Source organism: Leptidea sinapis, chromosome 33, assembly GCF_905404315.1.
Source record: "Leptidea sinapis chromosome 33, ilLepSina1.1, whole genome shotgun sequence".
Taxonomy (NCBI): domain Eukaryota; kingdom Metazoa; phylum Arthropoda; class Insecta; order Lepidoptera; family Pieridae; genus Leptidea; species Leptidea sinapis.
The window spans coordinates 4,412,758-4,430,764 of NC_066297.1; the positions used below are offsets into that span (position 1 = coordinate 4,412,758).

The 18,007-nt window shown below is 35.0% G+C and overlaps 1 protein-coding gene across 3 annotated transcripts in view; it reads right to left on the reverse strand.

Moving 5' to 3' along the window:
• The window catches only part of LOC126974660 (putative fatty acyl-CoA reductase CG5065), a 47,121-nt gene extending 32,845 nt beyond the window's left edge, over positions 1–14,276 (reverse strand). For all 3 annotated transcript variants that reach the window (XM_050822203.1, XM_050822202.1, XM_050822204.1), the window contains exon 1: positions 14,133–14,276. The gene's annotated coding sequence lies outside the window, so the exon portion shown is untranslated. The remainder of the gene's footprint in view (positions 1–14,132) is intronic.
• Positions 14,277–18,007: the final 3,731 nt, after the last annotated feature.

Sequence of the window (18,007 nt, forward strand, 5' to 3'; positions counted from 1 at the left end):
AAGTTTTGCCTATTGTTTCATTGAGTAGCCTTATTATTCATTTTATTTTTGTAATGTTTTGTATGGCAATAAGGAATTTATTTATTATTTATTTAAAATATTTCCAATGAAGATACAGAAAAATTACTAATAGTATTAAAATAAACATTATCTATATTTATTTGTATTAGTTAATAGGCATTGCATTGAAGATATTGTTTACCTACATGCAAAGCTTTAGATTATTTTAACCCTTTTTAAATTCTTTCGTTTCCAAAATGATTAGTTACAATAATTTTGAAACTGATAGTTTTAAAGAATGAATTTTGTATTTATTATTTTATTTATTAACTCTGTTTTTTTGCCAAGTGCTGATGTCAAATCGGGAACGATGGATCTGGCTTGGGGGCAATGGGGCAATTTTAACGAGTTTAGAATTTTACCTCTACACTCAGTTGTTAGATCGCAGTGTTTTCCGGCTGTATGGAGTGACATAGTCGTAAATACAGATCTATGTAGTTAGTATTCTTCGCACATTAACTTGTCGCTATTTATACAGCCCTGGTACTTTATGTAGTAATAACACCGGAACAATAGGAGCGTCAAGCATGTGTCGGCTATTGTTGACTTACTTCAAGCGTGTGATTGTATGTCGTTAATGTGTTAAAAGTTTCAATGCGTGGTGTAATCTCATTGAGTGTGTCTTACAACTCGACTGTTGATGATAAAATATATCTTACTGACCCGGCAGACTTCGTTCTGCCTCAATCGATAAATAAAAGACCAAAACTTTTCTATAAAATAAACAAAAGGAATCCTTTTTTTATTAAAACTAATAAAAAGAATGCTCGTTATGAATGAAATTTTATTAATATTTCGATTCATGATGTTGCTCACTTACAAAACAGGTTTCCTGAAATACTGGCTATTTACGTAGATCATATTATTAGGTATATATATTATATTATTAAAGATAAGGCTAATATACGTATATATGTTACGGCCAACGTGATTAACTGGGCATTATTAATAACGCCCAAGAGCGATGGGCAAAGTGATTAATTTATCACTTTGACCAACCATTATTAATAATGCCCGACGGCCCGTGGTCCATCTAATAAGTCAGTGTTTCAGATAGCTTGAATCTATCACTTGGACCGGGCGATGTGATAAAATGTTGGCGCGTTCAAATGCAAAATTTCCTATTGCAGAAATAGGCCAAAGCGTTCAAGTAAGGATATCAGATGTAGATTGGGCCAAGATGGATAGTCGTAATATACTTGCTATAATTATATCTGTTGATAAAGAAAAACTTTATAAGTTCGGAACTAAACACGGTATTTTAAACCTCCAAAAACTGTACTCCAGTAATCAGTTTACTGTGTGAAAAGAAAAGTTCATTTCGATCGACGATGTTCCAAAAGTTGATATTACCTACTCTTCGAGAATGTGCTCGAAGAGACTCATTTTGATGTCTAAGGCTTCCAGCATTGTAAATGTAGTGGTGACTGCAATTTTAAACGTTGTAAATGCAAGAAATCAAACATTCTTTGCAATTCCAAATGTCACAAAAGCTCATTTTGCAAGAATAAATAAACCTTAATTTAATGACTTTCTTGCACAGTCCCTAATTATTAGATATTTTTGTTGATTTTTCTTAGTTTACTAATTTTTAAACTACTGTTCTTAAGTAATATTTTTGTCAAAATAAAAGTAGGTAACTAATGATGTTATACATTACATTTTGTTATGATATTACATTTTTAAATGTTTATTTTTTAACTACTATGTTCAATAGTTTATTTTTTGTTATTTTTTCATGATAATTTTGTGAGTTTAATTTCATTTATTAAACCAAAACACTACAGTTCACCTATTTTTATACTTTGCCCAAGATTTTAGTTATTTGATACTTTTCAGTTTTTGAAGTCGGTTTTTTTAAACGTAGTTTGTTTTTATTACCTCCTGATAAAGTTAGAAAGATATAAAAATTCTAATTAGTTATTAATTTTAACCTATTATTTTAATTTGATTTCTGAACGACGGGGGATAGATCAAAGAAAAATCAAAATCATTGTTTTTATTTAATTCCGAGCATTTTCATATTTATTCGCCTTTTAAACCTTCTCTGGACTTCCACAAATAATTCAAGACCAAAATTAGCGAAATCGATCAAGTCGTTCTCGAGTTTTAGCGAGACTAACTAACAGCAATTCATTTTTATAAATATAGATGGATATAGCTTCATTACGTTTACCAAGTGTTGTTGCAATATGTTATGTTATTGTCACTCCCTATGGTAAATAAATAAAAATATCGTAGATCATTTATCACTCGATATTATACAAAAATTGAGTTTAGAATTAACCTCTATTTTGAGCAATTCACGCACGCTAACACAAAGAGTCATACAAATCGCGAGTGTAAGACGTAGCTTGTCACGCACACTAAATTATTAAAACTGGCCTGTTTTTATCGGTCGTCTAACTCTATCTAGCAAGAGACTCTATACAGAGTTTTAAATTATCCAAGAAATATATTTCTTTTTAAATAAAACACTTTTTAAGGGATTTCAACGCGTGTAATTGTAACGTTGTTTTTAAATTAAGTAAAATTTACATTTTTACTATGAAATTATGAAAGTTATGATTAAAAAAATTATTAAAGGATAAATGAAAAGGTCTCGAAACGTCGGGTTAACTAAAATAATATTAAAAAAGTAACTTTTACGGAAGGATTTAATGTAAAAAATAGTTACAATTACACGCGTTTTAATCCCCCTACGGAAATCGGCAAGTGCCCTGTGGTGCTAGATTTTTTAAATACAGCAAAATCCGAAAATGCCCTACGGCACACTACGCCCTGACCAAGTTCTGACCGATACCGAAATAGACTGCCTCAGACCTGAGAAGACCGGACGCAAGAAACTCAGCGGGCTTTTTTTTATAAAAATATGGATTACAATGTAATAACGTACAATAAACATTTATAATAAAAGAGCCTGAGGGCGGTCACACCATTCCCAATCTGTGTTATCATTAAGAAAGTCATTTATGTTATAGTAACCTTTACCACACAAAGTTTTGTAACAATTCATTTGATTATCGTAATACTTTTGTTTTGAACATTTTTTGAGATCTTGTCGTAAAAGCATATACATCGCCCTACAAAAGACACACCTACTTACTCGACTAAGCCGAGTAGTAGGCATTATAAGTTTATGTCTGTTCCTGGTATTAACATTATGATTATGACAGTTTCTAGCAAATTCACCTATGTACCTTTGTACATACATTACATTATCAAGAACATATTGAGAAGCAACAGTGAAGATGTTAATTTCTTTAAATGCTCTCAATGATTCTTTAGGACCTAGGTTATATGTAGCGCTTATAATACAGTCGCGAGCAAAAGTTTGGAATCACTTACGTCGTTAGTCCTTCACTTCTACCTTCTATTCTATTCTGCTATCCGGGATAGCTTCTTAAATACTGGCTTGATTTTGATGAATTTGGTATCAGTTCAAAGTTAAGAGTTGAACCTTTAAAATTATGTAATTTTTATGATACTTAAAAATTTATATAGTAGGTAAGCAAGATCGCGCGGAACCAATTTCAAGTAAGTGATTCCAAACTTTTGCTCGCGACTGTAGTATTAGAAGTGAGGGTTATCACTTTAAGAACATAACAAATTGTTTAGTATATTTCTATGGTCTCAACTACAGTGCTTGAGACGGGACCTTGCATGGCCGCGAGCCGGTTATTGAGCTATTGGTGAGCGAATGATATACGACCGTCGCGGTCGCCGCGGTTGCGTAGTGACACACATACATACACACGACCTTCACCCACTCTACACATTCCGCCGCCGTCGCGGATGATACTCTCACCGCCATACGCCGCGATCTGTGCTACAGATCTTGATTCATTTAATATAATTTCACGACCCATATAGCCGAATGGTTAGTGACCCTGACTACTAAGCTAGAAGTCCCGGGTTCGAATTCCGGTGGGTAATGTTTATATGTATTTATGTATATTAAAGTAAGTATAATATTGTATTAAATATATCGTTGTCTTGTACCCATATAGTACAGGCTATGACTAGTTTGTTTTGTTTAATTTGCCAGATAATTTGTGTAAAAAGTGTGTCAATATTAAATAAATATAAATATTAAATAAGCTAACCACAAGTGTCTTATTAAAGCCTTAAAAAGATATTGACAAAGTATTTAACAGTGGGAGGCTCCTTTGCACATGATGCCGGCTAGGTTATGGACGGCTCTTTGTGCCGTGAAGCAGTAATTTTGTAAGCATTACTGTGTTTCAGTCTGAAGGGCGCCGTAGCTAGTGAAATTACTGGGCAAATGGGACTTGACATCTTATGTCTCAAGGTGACTAGCGCAATTGTAGTGTCGTAAGGATTTTTGGAGTTTTTCAAGAATCCTGAGCGGCATTGCATTGCATGCACGGCAGAGCGTATCAATTACTACCAGCTGAACGTCCTGTTCGCCTGGTCCCTTACTGTTTTAAAAAAATCACAAATGTCTCTTTTTTAACAATTTTTTAAAAGGCACAATAGTTCAGATAGCTCTCTGACCCAAAAGTGTTTGCTAAAATAAAAACGATTTATTTTTTATTTTTACATCAGCTTAACAGGTTAGATAGCACTATGTATCAACTATTGCGCCTACAAATGACACCCTAGTAATGAGTAGCTAATGATTTTTTTATGAAAGTAATGGACGAGACGAGCAAGACGATCAGCTGATGGTAATGGTGGATCAAATAATGATACGTCCTGCAAATTTCAATGCAGTGCCGCTGAGGATTCTTGAAAAGCCTGAAAAATTCTGTGCGGCGCTACAATTGAGCAATTGCAATTGGCAAAGAAGCCTCCCACGGTTAATTTTAATTGGTCATATCATAATAATAACCTAGATATTATTATAAAATTCATTATCTTGATAAAACAAACAAATGAGGAACACACTAAATAACATTCGGACTTCAAAAAGTGATCTTGTACAACTATTTTGAGAGACAAAAAATTTTACTTTTAATAACCTTTATATCAGCTAAGCCACGTTTGTAATTGGTTTTCATACAACGTCTTCAAGCTCATTTTGGTACGAAATGAAAAAAAATTACTTAAAAACAACCGACTTCAAAAACACTATTTCAAAACAATAGATATAATATGCACTAAATAGTATTAAAATATTTGCGTAGAACAATCTAATAAATTAATCTCAATCTAGTTCTATCTGATCAAACTGCAATGGGACCACACGGGAAGCACCAGCTTTCAAATAAAAAAAGAATTATCATTATCAGTTCATCCAGTCGAAAGTTCTGAGGTAACAAACATAAAAAACGTACCTCCTTTTTTGAAGTCGGTTAAAAACACACACTTTTGATCAAGAAGCTTTATAAAAGTATTACTTAACCGCTAACAGTTTCATAATTCACGAATTTCTTCGGCATTGGATGAAATATGGTGTGTTGTTATAAACCGGCCAGCGTGAAATAAATTATAATTTATAAGATGAGTACATAACGCAATACCGTGTACAATATCGAGGTCAGTGTGCCAAACATATCTCTTGGGTTAGAAAATGGAACTGTGGCGTAAGGAAATCCTGTAGCCAAACGTTAGAGACCTGTCGGGCATAAGAATATATTTTTATATCGAAACTAAACGTCGCTGTTCCTAAAACTCAACCCAGAGCGTGTAAGAAATATAATCCATTTCTCTGTAACTATGCAGGATCTAATTTAGGCTATTTCTCTCCCCTGAATAGAATTACCAGGGAATAAACAGTCATCATAATGAAGTCATTGATCACAATATACCTACACAAATTTAAAAAATATATAAAAACGGTTCTTTCAAGGGTGGCCTCAATCTATTTTTGTGATAATTTATAATATTAAGACTATATTCGTAGATATATAATTTATTAAAGTTCTTATTTTATTTTGTGGGCTAATTTAATTAAATAGCATATCATTTTCGCCTATAATTGAGGCATCACTTATCATATGATTGTTGTTGTTTTCGTATTATTCTGTGTTTATTAGTGTATACCATGTTGGCGGAGTTTATTAAATAAATAAATATGTTCCTAATTATAAGTAGATCACGGATAAACAAGTATTACTGGTACGTCACCGAAATCGACTGACTCCAGACTCCTGAGCCCCATTAATTTTTAGGGTTCCGTAGCCAAATGGCAGAAAACGCAACCCTTATGGCTTCGTTATGGCTGTCTATCAGTCCGTCCTTATGTTCCAGCTACTTTTTTCCGAAACTATAAGAACCATTCTGTTAAAAATTGGAAACTGAACTTGAATTGAAACTCAAAAAAATTTTTCATCAAACCCATACGTGTGGGGAGTGTCCCCCACTGTAACTTCTAAAATAAGAGAAAGATAAAAAAAAAACATATAATATTTCATTACCATGTAAACATCCACCGAAAATTGATTTGAACGAGATCTAGTAAGTAGAGTTTTTTAAATAATCGAATAATAATCGAATCGAATAAGCGAACGGGCAAGAAGCTCAAGTGGTGGGAAGTAGTGAGGCACCCGCCCATGGCAACACCAGGGAAAAAAGTCAAGAAATATGTTGCCCGCTTTTAAGTTGGGATAAAAGATTTACATCTTGAGTGTTACTTCTCAATATATTCCTGATGAATGTAATGTATGTTAATAGACACATAAATGAATTTGCAAGAAACTGTCATAACCATAATGTTAACACCAGGAACAGACATAAACTTATAATCCCTACTACTCGGCTAAGTCAAGTTAGTAAGTCTTTTGTGGGGCGACGTATATGCTTTTACAAGAAGATCCCAGAAAATATTCAATAAAAGTATTACGATATTCAAAAGAATTGTTAAGAAACGTTTGTGTGGTAAAGGTTACTATAACATAAATGACTTTCTTAATTATGCCACAGATTAGGTATGGAGCGACCGCCCTATTAGGCTAGGCTATTTAATAATAAGTTTAAGTACAACATTACTTTGTAAACATATTTTTTTGGTGAAAAAATATTTGAATTTGAATTTATGGTCAAATATTAAAGGTCCCTAAGTCGTATTGGTTCGGTAAATCACCAGCCGTTAATTGACTCCACAAAGTGGCCGTGCAAACCAAGAAATTCGTTACAAAACGCACGTTTGTGGCATGCCAGACGTCAACATGATACGAATGGAATTCCAGACGTGCTGGAGGAATTTCGTATTTGACTTAATGTCCGTTGGTGGAATTCGGCTTCTGGTATTAACTCGAATAACTTTAACTTTACAATTAAACAACAGACAGTACGGGTATACCGAGACTCACTGAGAATAAATTCAAGAAATATATTAAAGTTTCTTTGATGAAGAAGGCTTATTATAGTAAAGTAGATTATATAGACGATAATGATGCATGGTTCTTATCTGTAAGTGGGCTACGTTGTTATATTAACCGTGTCCAATTTAACCCCTAGAAGACTCAAGTTTGCGCGTTTACCACTAAAAAACCCCCATTTGTCATTTCACCGCTCTTCGACAAAACTTCCCTTACAGCCTCGCCTAGTATCGGAATTCTGGGTCTCGATATCTCGAGCGATTGCCAATTCTGCGGCCATCTGGAGAGCAAAGCCAAATTGGCTTCGAAGAAACTGGGCGTCATAAATAGAGCTCGGCAATACTTCAAGCCGGCCCACATTCTAGCGCTGTACATAGTGCAGGTCCGGCCACATATGGAGTATTGCTGTCATCTCTGGTCTGGCGCACTTCAATATCAGCTCGATCCATTTAACCGCGTGCAACGCAGAGCAGCTCGAATTGTCGAGGACCCAGTGCTCTGTGAACGGCTGGATCACTTGGCGTTGCGTAGAGACTTCATTGTGGGTCCTCTACCGCATTTAACATGGGGGAGTGTTCCGAAGAGCTGTTTCACCTGATCCCTGCCGCCGAATTCCACCTTCGCACGACACGCCACAAGTTAGGATATTATTTCTACCATCTGGATGTGCGACGGTCCTCCACAGTGCAGTTTTCAAGGAGCTTTCTCCCACGTACTACAAAGCTGTGGAATGAACTTCCTTGTGCGGTGTTTCCGGGACGATATGACATGGATACCTTCAAAAAAAGCGCGTACAACTTCCTTAAAGGCCGGCAACGCTCCTGTGATTCCTCTGGTGTTGCAAGAGAATGTGGGCGGCGGTGATCACTTAACACCAGGTGACCCGTACGCTCGTTTGTCCTCCTTTTCCTTAAAAAAAATATACATGAATTTTACCAGTGGGAGGCGCCTATTTCAGCCGTGAAATAGTAATGTGTAAACATTACTGTATTTCGGTCTGAAGGGCGCCGTAACTAGTGAAATTACTAGGCAAATGAGACTTAACATCATATGCCTCAAGGTGACAAGCGCAATTGTAGGGCCGCTCAGAATTTTTGGGCTTATCAAGAATCCTGAGCGACACTGCATTGTAATGGGTAGGGCGTATCAATTACATGCTGAACAACCTGTTCGTCTCGTCCCGTTATTTTCATAAAAAAAAGATGGGCTGGAAGTTTCTTATCAGTTCTTTCCTCATGTCAAAGCTCCTTTACGAACTGGTGTAGCTTCATGACCAAGTGTTGTTGCAATATGTTATGTTATTGTCACTCCCTATGGTATCTTCCCTATCTTTTCTTTTCTACTTCTTTGAGCAGTCCTCGTGATAAATGCGGTAGAAGATGCAGAGAGAAACCACATATTATCTACGCAACGTCAAAAAATCAAGCAGATCGGAGATAACTTGATCATTGCTTGTGTCGACTCGTGGTGCGGGTCTTTCCCTAAAAGAATGGTCGATGTAAGCGCATGCTATTAAAGTAAAGGTTACTATAACATAAATGACTTTCTTAATGATACCACAGATTGGCTGAACAATATTATAAAAATCTTGCAACGATGGCTTTGACATTTAATTGTTAAATAACGAATAGGGCTGTACGGGCTTGAACCCTTTGCCTATCTAATAATGGACGAAGAAACCAAAAAAAAAAACGAACGAATTTCGCAAACATCAGAAATTTTATTGAACCAACTTCAACCTGTTACTTTTGTGTTATAGTGACGCGCGCGCATCTTAAAGTTTCGCTCTCATTATTTTTTCATAACGCGCCTTAAGGAGTATAACTTCAAAAATAAGATGTTTTTCTTAAGGCCGTTCGTCTCAAGTCTGAGGCATATAATTTGAAATGAGTGGTAATTTTTGACGTTCAATAAATGATTTTAAATCCTACTGAATAAAAATATTAAAAAAATTTAATTTGAATTCAAGACTTTGTATTCGCAATAATAAATTAAGAAAAAAATCGAGGTTTAATTGTGCACATTGAATTAACATTCTTCGTTAAAGTTCACCGGTAAATAAAGTGAAGGGCTCTACTTATGTAGATGCTGTCTGTACAGCGACAAACTTGTTCGAAAAATAAATGAGATTGTGGGATTGTTCGAAAAATATTTGTGGACAACCGTAAAACAACGTATTTTATTATGAAAAGGGGACGCTAGCAGCGTTATTCCATACAAACGTATTCCCCTTTTTTCTCCCTGGATAATTCTTCTAGAGAGGAGATTTTTTGTCACAAAATCTAGATATGCCAAAGCTATGTCTATACGTTTTGATTTTTTCAATCAACTAACGACATAAGAAAATATGACTCTTCAACCGTCGTAGAAAATGCGATTTTCATACCGCCCTGTTCAAACGAATATGTAACAATTTTAAAAGGTTTTTAAAGAAAACGTTGTTTGGTATTGTTTGCAAGTAAGTATCGAATCAACACTTTGTTGTTGACTCACAAAGGTTTTATTGTTTATTTAAATGTAAGTTACATTGTGACATTTGAACTGGTTGCAATAGTCGATAAATGTCTTATTATTTTTAACCGACTTTGAAAAGTAGGAGGTTGTCAGTTCGATTGATATTTTTGTATGTATGTACACCGATTACGCTGAGAATTATGAGCCGATTTTCGTGATTCTTCTTTAGCTTGATGCGGAATGTTTGCCATTTGGTCCCATTAAAATTTGACATAGTTTGGCCCAGTTTTAATTATATGAAAAAATTTTAAGAATATATTTGTATTCATGGATAATGTTATTATAGTTTGCGTACTGCAGTTTTCAGTAGTTTTCATTTAGACTGATTATATTTTACTATTTTAACCCGTTTGCCGATAAGTAGATCTTAGGCTACCTGCCATTTATATCTAAAAAACGTTCTCCACGATATTTCAGTGTATCTATATTGTTTATGGCACGCGGAACCTTTCGTAGGCCTACCCTTTTACCCAAGTTAATAAAATACTATTTAAAATATGACAATAAAAAGCAACGAAGTTTATAGTTTACCTGATTAATGGCACCAAAAGGTAAAAAATAAGAAAAAACTACGTTTAAAAAAACCGACTTCAAAAACTGAAAAGTATAACATAACTTAATAATGATTAAATTTTATACACCCCTTATGCAAATCTCATACCTTTAATATTAATAAAATACTATTGTTTGTATGTGAAGCCCTTAAAATTATAAAATTATAAATAAATTTACACTGTGCTTCTACCATGCGTAAAAATAATAGGGGAAACCCAGGCCTAAGGGTATCGTTAGAGGCGACTAAGGACTTTTACAAATGGGAGAGTTACGCGGCCGTCTTTTGACGAACCACAAGTACCACAAAGACCCAGTTTAATTTTACAATAAAATTATTTGTTCCTGAATATCGAATTCCGCAGTATGTTGGCTAATGAAGAGGATATTTTCATCTTCTGCACTGTGAGGTAATTTGTTCGGCAAATTGCAAGTTGATGTTAGACGTAGAACCCAAGTTTTTTTTAATGAACGAGACGATCAGGATGATTCAGTTGATTGTGATTGATACGCCGTGGCCATTACAAGGCAGTCCCGTTCAGGATTCTTGAAAAACCCCAAAAATTCTGATTGGCATTACAACTGCGCTCGCTTGAGACATAAGATGTTAAGTTTCATTTGTCCAGTAATTTCACTAGCTATTTCAGACCGAAACACTGTAATGCTTACACATTACTGCTTCACGGCAGACAAAAGCGCTGTTGTGGTACCCATAATCTATCTGACATCCTGTGCAAAGTAGCCTCCCACTGGTAAATACTTTGTCAATATCTTTAAGGCTTTAATGAGGCACTTGTGGTTAGCTTATATTGAATGAACCAAGATCTGTAGCGCAGATAGCTTAGTGGTGAGAGTATCATCCGTGACCGTTGTGGTACCCATAATCTAACCGGCATCCTGTGCAAAAGAGCGTCCCACAAGTGTCATATTATTATCATCTCAAAGAATTATTCCTTGGTGTATTTTTCGGTCAACGCATCAGCCTAGCTATCCAACGCGGAAATGATGCCAGTATTCATGGTAAACTTCTCTGTAATGATAGTTTTAATAAGGACAAATGAGCGTACAGGTCACCTGGTGTTAAGCGATCACCGCCACCCATATTCTCTTGCAAAACCAGATAAATCACAGGAGCGTCGCAGCTCTGTAGAGAAGGTGTACGCGCTTTTCTAATAATAATGAATAAATATAAAGTTCCTTGAAAACCGCACTGTGGAGGAACGCCACTCAAGAAAATTATACACCTATAAAAATACATTCATTTTTTGTTTTCTCATATTAATTCTGCGGTGAGTGGAGCCATTGTTTATGAATAGTCGAGTTGGTATTTCTCTTCACATTTCAGATTAATATTAAAATAACTTTAAGACACTTTAAACATTACGCCCACACTCCTTAACTGACAGGAGAAACATTTTCCGCTCTTAATAGAAGTGAAAAGTTCTTTAGAATCGTTGTTCATAAGATTTAACGTGGGAGAAAATGAGATAGAAAGCATTTTACGCATGATAGTTGAAGAAGAGATAATATATTCTGAGTTCATACGCGCGACGTATTACTACATAGACACCAGGAGAACATAAATATGGTAGTGGTAATAGTAATGTCTTTCATAGCGGTTGAAATCATGTGTCATCCTAGCAACATGTACCAGGACTTCATATGCAGCTTAGAGGTTCATGCACAATTCAGGTTTCACTTCTTTCTCTGCTCATCTGTTGCTAGCTGAATACAGGGCTCTCTGTAACATTAGAGGTATGAGAATGCTTTGATTTTTTTTCCACTTCTCCTTTTCTTTGACATTCATAGGGGTTTATTAGACGTGATTAAATAATTTACTTATTTTGTTTGTCTTTTTTTCTTTATTGCTTTTAAGGTTAGTCTGAACTCAACTTGAAGTTTTAGGTACCTACAGCTGCATTCAATGTCCGGTCTCAAATTGATTGATTATTTATAATCCGAACTTATTTAAAAATCCATATAGTAATGGAAACTCGATCGCTCGATCCTGTAGACAAACTGTGTAAACAGTTTTACAGGACTTTGTACTATTTTAAGAAGAAACTGTATATTTATAAAGAAATAAATAAAAAAAAATACCACTTCTGTCCCTCGTACAAGGGACTAAAAGCGAGTTTGTCCTCCAGGTGGGAAAAAAATCGTATACGCACCACGTGAGATAAGTAGGAGTAGGACATTGCCATAGGGGAATGACCTACTTTTCTGCATAGGTGCGTTATATACTATTATCTATATAAGGTATTAAACTAAACTATATCACTTGTTAAATTTCTAAATTAATGGTTCGAATAAATCAAATCAAAACCAGTTCATTAACGTAGGTCATGGAAATGACACTTAACAATGTCAAAAAAAAATCTTATTGAATCTACCGCTACTTCGTAAAGGGTTGAGCTAATGAGAAGAAGTAACAAGAAACTCATTGCCACTCTTTTATATCAAGATTTACATTTACATCGAGTTACAAATCATTTCAATTACAATATAATATGTAAAATGTAAAACGATGCAACAAACACACCCAAACGTCAAATAGTCAAAAAAGTAAATGTAAATTAATCTTAATCTTCGCGATATATCCATATATATATATATATATATATATGTATGGATATATAAGTATATATCCATACATAGATGGATATATCGCGAAGAAATCCGCGTATAATATATATATATATTTATACATACGCGGATTTCTTCGACTATTTATTGGTTACAATGGTTATAGACGAATGGTTAAATGGTAACTGGGACCAGCATTAGGCTGGTTGGTGGTTAAACACGTACTGCCTTACCGAAGGCAGCACATGGTTATAAGTAATTAATATTATATCTACTAAGCAATATTAATTATAACGTAAATCGTAATGCTGTTCAATGGATTTACTTCTAGCCACCACGGAAATGCTGCCAGTATTATTGGTACACTCACCCGTGATTTAAGTTTTTAGTTTTATCATAGTATTGTAAATATAGTTATAAGATTTGATTTGTTTGAATATTTAATTCTGGTCGTATATTATAAATATTTCATTGTATACAATATTTCATTGTATTCAATGAAATATTTCTATTTCAAAAACTAATTTTCATTGAATTTTTCATTAAAATAATATTTAATACAACATGAATTTGTTTGTCAAACTTTTACGCCTTAACTATAAAGACAAGCTTGATTTATTGAAATTTTTATGATTTCCTGAAGATGCGCAATTACGAATTTTATGCGGACGAGAACGGGCGCAGAATAATTTTTCATCAAGATCGTTAAAGCCGTTCTTGTGCTGAAAAAGGACATGCAGACAGTGAAACACGACTAAGTCATACAAAAATTGCAAAATCGTAGAATTTTAAAGTCAATTTTTTTGTAAAAAAAAATGAGTTTTCATTATTAACATGTTTTATGATACTGCAACTAGGAGCGAGAGTCCCCGTTCTCCTCTCGCAAGTCAGAGCGGCGGCGGGAATGTCGCAACCATCCAATCAACCAACCTTACAACCATTCCCCCGCCACACCATATTGCGATATCATAATATTATTCATAATTCACTCGTAAACTATGCTATACGACTATTACGTTATTGCCGAATGCCCAACAAACATTTTGAAACTATTTTTGATTTGTCCTCATTTGAAGACTTCATCATCAATCCGTAGAACAATCGTCGAATTAAATAAATTAATAATAAACTCACCCGCTATTGAAAGAGTATCACAAAACAACACGCCACAGCACTGATTTTGAATTTGGAACGCGTAACGTAATCGTGTCGTTAATGTCGGTGAGAGGATAGCGCGGCGGTCGTCGACGTGTCGCTCCGTGTCCGCGGGCACATCGTGAGTGCGCCTATCGAGTGCGTACTGACACGCCGCACTCGTTGAGAAACTTGACCTTCACGATTGCTATGTGCTCCTGGTACTTGAGGTATTACGTACTGCTGGTAATCCCCAGCTTAGCTAACCCAGGTTGTATTAATTAGTGATTTGTAATAATAATTAATGTAATCGATCAATTATCTTGTTGAACAGTGGGAGACTCCTTTCACCAGTGGGAGGCTCCTTTGCACAGGATGCCGGCTAGATTATGGCTACCACAATGGTGCCTATTTCTGCCGTGAAGCAGTAATGTGTAAACATTATTGCGATTCGGTCTGAAGGGCGCCGTAGCTAGTGAAATTACTGGGCAAACGAGACTTAACATCTTATGTCTCAAGGAGAGAGAAAAAACATCTTATTTGAGTGAAAGATTGAAAAATTCTATTTAATGGTTATAAAACAAAGTCCTCCGCCGCGTCTGACTTTCTGTCAGTTCGCGATAAACTCAAAAACTACTAATGAATACCGTGGTTCTCAAGGATGGTTTTAGTATAAAATTTGTTTTGTTTTTGTTTACATGAACATTTGTTGGAGGTGTCGGAAAAAAATTTACTGTCTGGGAGCTTTCAACGAAAACACTGTTTAAACCCTTTGATATATTATAACAAAATAATGTATTGTGGAATTGCTTATCATAAATAGGCCTACAGAAAAGCAGTGGCATAATATGTCTATGTCTTAAGGATAACATAATATAGCCATCCATCTTAATACTTTAAAAAATATTCAATCATTTATAAATAATGTAAATACTGTTTACACAAATACGATATTAATCCTTATCATTTTATTACGAGTACTTACTACATATTATAAAATCTTTTGAAATACGTTTTTGTTTCATATTTAACTCATTTACACATTTCCGATAGTTGTAGACTTCATTATTTCCAAATACTTGTAGGTACATAATTTTTTTTTCTGTTGACAAGACAAGACAAGAGCATCTGTTGGGTCAGCTAGTTATTTATAAACTTGAAGTCAAAGTTAGAAAAACTTTTTTCAATTAGGCTTAAACTAAGCGCTTTTGAAACGTCACTATATGAATCTTTTAAATTACTAAATTTACCATATGTTCGGAAAAAGTTGAGCTCGTAAGAAAAACATACAAAAAACGCAACGGCCACTCTTTTCAATCAAATAGAGAATTTTAAAAATACATAACAAATTAGTTCGTAAGGTGCTGCATCCAATATACGTGGGTAACACTGAAAATGTTTAGAACTGGCCAGTTAGAAACATTGCTAATAAAAACTTTTTTTGAATTTCAATTTTAGAACTCTTTGGTAACCTAATGTAGTAAGTATATTGCATTCATTTGTCATTTGTTTTGTGAATTGGCGGCAAATCTAAAATTCTAGCTACACGTGAAAATTAACCTAACGCGAGAAAATTTTCGGTCAATGATTTATTATGACTTTCGTTGTGGGCTTACTCAACAACAAAGCTATGATAGGCTTAGCATTTCTTAATGAAGCCCCATCTCGTGCCACTATTTACAATTGGGTTAACGAGTTTAAGCGTGGACGTAGCAATCTCAATGATGATCCGCGTGAGGGGCGTCCTTTAACAGCGACTACTGAAGATAACATCAGTGCTGTGCGACGCATGATGGAGGAAGATAAGAGAGTGACCTATCAGCAAGCTTAGGCATGGTATGAGTCAAGTTCAAAAAATATTACACGAACATTTAGGCGTCAGGAAGCTTTGTACCAGATGGATGCTGTTATATGAGATAGAGCAGAGTATCAGCAGTAGACTATGAGCAAATCAGTGCATTCACCATTATTTAATATAAGAAAACAACTTTATAAATTAATTACCACTTTTTATAAGCATGACAACGTAATAACTGCTTTGTAGTCATAGTAACCAAAAGTCACTAATTTCTTCTTCTATGAGTAAGACCTCTATGATACTCCCCCTCACGATGACCTTCACGTCTGAGTAACGCCTATCATCTTTAGAAGCTTTAACAATCTTGGTTGTGGTAATGCCTTTGTAAAAAGGTCTGCCTCCATATGTTCTGTGTCCTTGTAACGGATGGTCACTAATTTCTTCTGGACACAATCCCGTATAAAATGTTCCTTTAGGCTGATATGTTTCGATCTCTTACCAGTCATTTGATTGTTTGCTAACATCTGTGCAGCCAAATTATCATTATAGATCGTAACAGTTTGTTGAAAAACTCCAATATCTTCCAACAGATATTTCAAGTGTAAAGCTTCCTTCGTTGCTTCTGTCATCGCCATATATTCGGCTTCTGCTGTTGACAAAGCCACTGTTCTTTGTTTCTTTGATGCATAACTGATAAGGCCACCACCATACTTAAAAATATAACCGGTATATGAACGACGGTCAACGGTACATGCCGCCCAGTTAGCGTCAGCCATGCCTGTTAGTGCCATTCCTGATTGTTTATATCTGATGGTTACATTCTTCGTTCCTTTTAAATAACGAATCACCCTTTTTGCAGCTTGCCAATGTAATACACGTTGGCAAGCTGCAAAACATGTATTATATTGGCTCAAATAACTAACAGCAAACATTATATCTGGTCTTGTGGCTACAGCGAGGTACATTAGAGATCCAATTAACATTTGGTATGGTACATTCTCCATCTCTGTGAGTCCATTACCCTTCTCCAGTTTCAGATTTGGTATTTTATAGGTGTAAAGTTTTGCTGGACCTCGTCCTTCGATTTGTGCAAGACAGTTTTCTGATGCTAACCTTAACGTTTTGTTATCAACTTTGTCCATATTAATGAATCTTTTCAATTCATGACTCATATGTGACGTACATCTGCTGTCAAGACACCATTTCTTAATTTTTTCTTTATTATCAGACGTATTTAGGCATGTTTCTTCTAAGCAACATAGACTTGCATTATTTTTATTAACTCGGTCCACTTTTGACCAGCATTCATGAGCTTTGTGTCCTTTCTTTTTGAATTTAAAACATTTAACAATAAAGTTTTTATTTTGCCACGTTGTCTACTATACAGCGCCTCTTGTTCAGAGTTTTGTTCACTTGTACTAGCTATATTTTTTCTTTCCTCAGCTTCTTTAATTATCTTTATTTTCAAGTTGTCTGGATCTGGTAGATCATCCCTGGATTCTATTGCAATTCTAAAATTTTCAAAAGATTGAGGTAAGCTGTAAAGCATCATAATACTAAGAATATATTTATTAGTTGGTATGTCCATATCTGCTAGTTTATCGACGATATCCATAAATTTATTCAAGTGATTGACAATATTATCACCATCTTTCTTCTTCTTCAATATCAACTCTTTTAATAGGCTTGCTTTTCTTGCAGGACCTTTGCTATAATATATGCTTTCTAGCGTATCCCAGACATCTTTACTTGTTTGACAATTTTTAACTTGTTTTAATTCGCCCAGTGATATTATGAGAAATAGCTCGGCTAATGCTAACTCATCTTTTTCCATATAGTCATTCAATGCATCACCTTCTCGCGTTGGTCTCTTAATTTTATTTGAAACATAGCTCCAAAGGCCAAGTTTTAATAGTACAGCTTTTGCATGGATCCTCCATGTATCGTAGTTTTCTCTTTTCAATTGTTCTATGTGCCCGTGATTACTCATTTTTCTCTTTTATTCCCGTTTCTGGGCCCATAACCTTAACTTTACGGCCTATACTCTAACCGACGACCAGAAACACCTTCGCGTGGA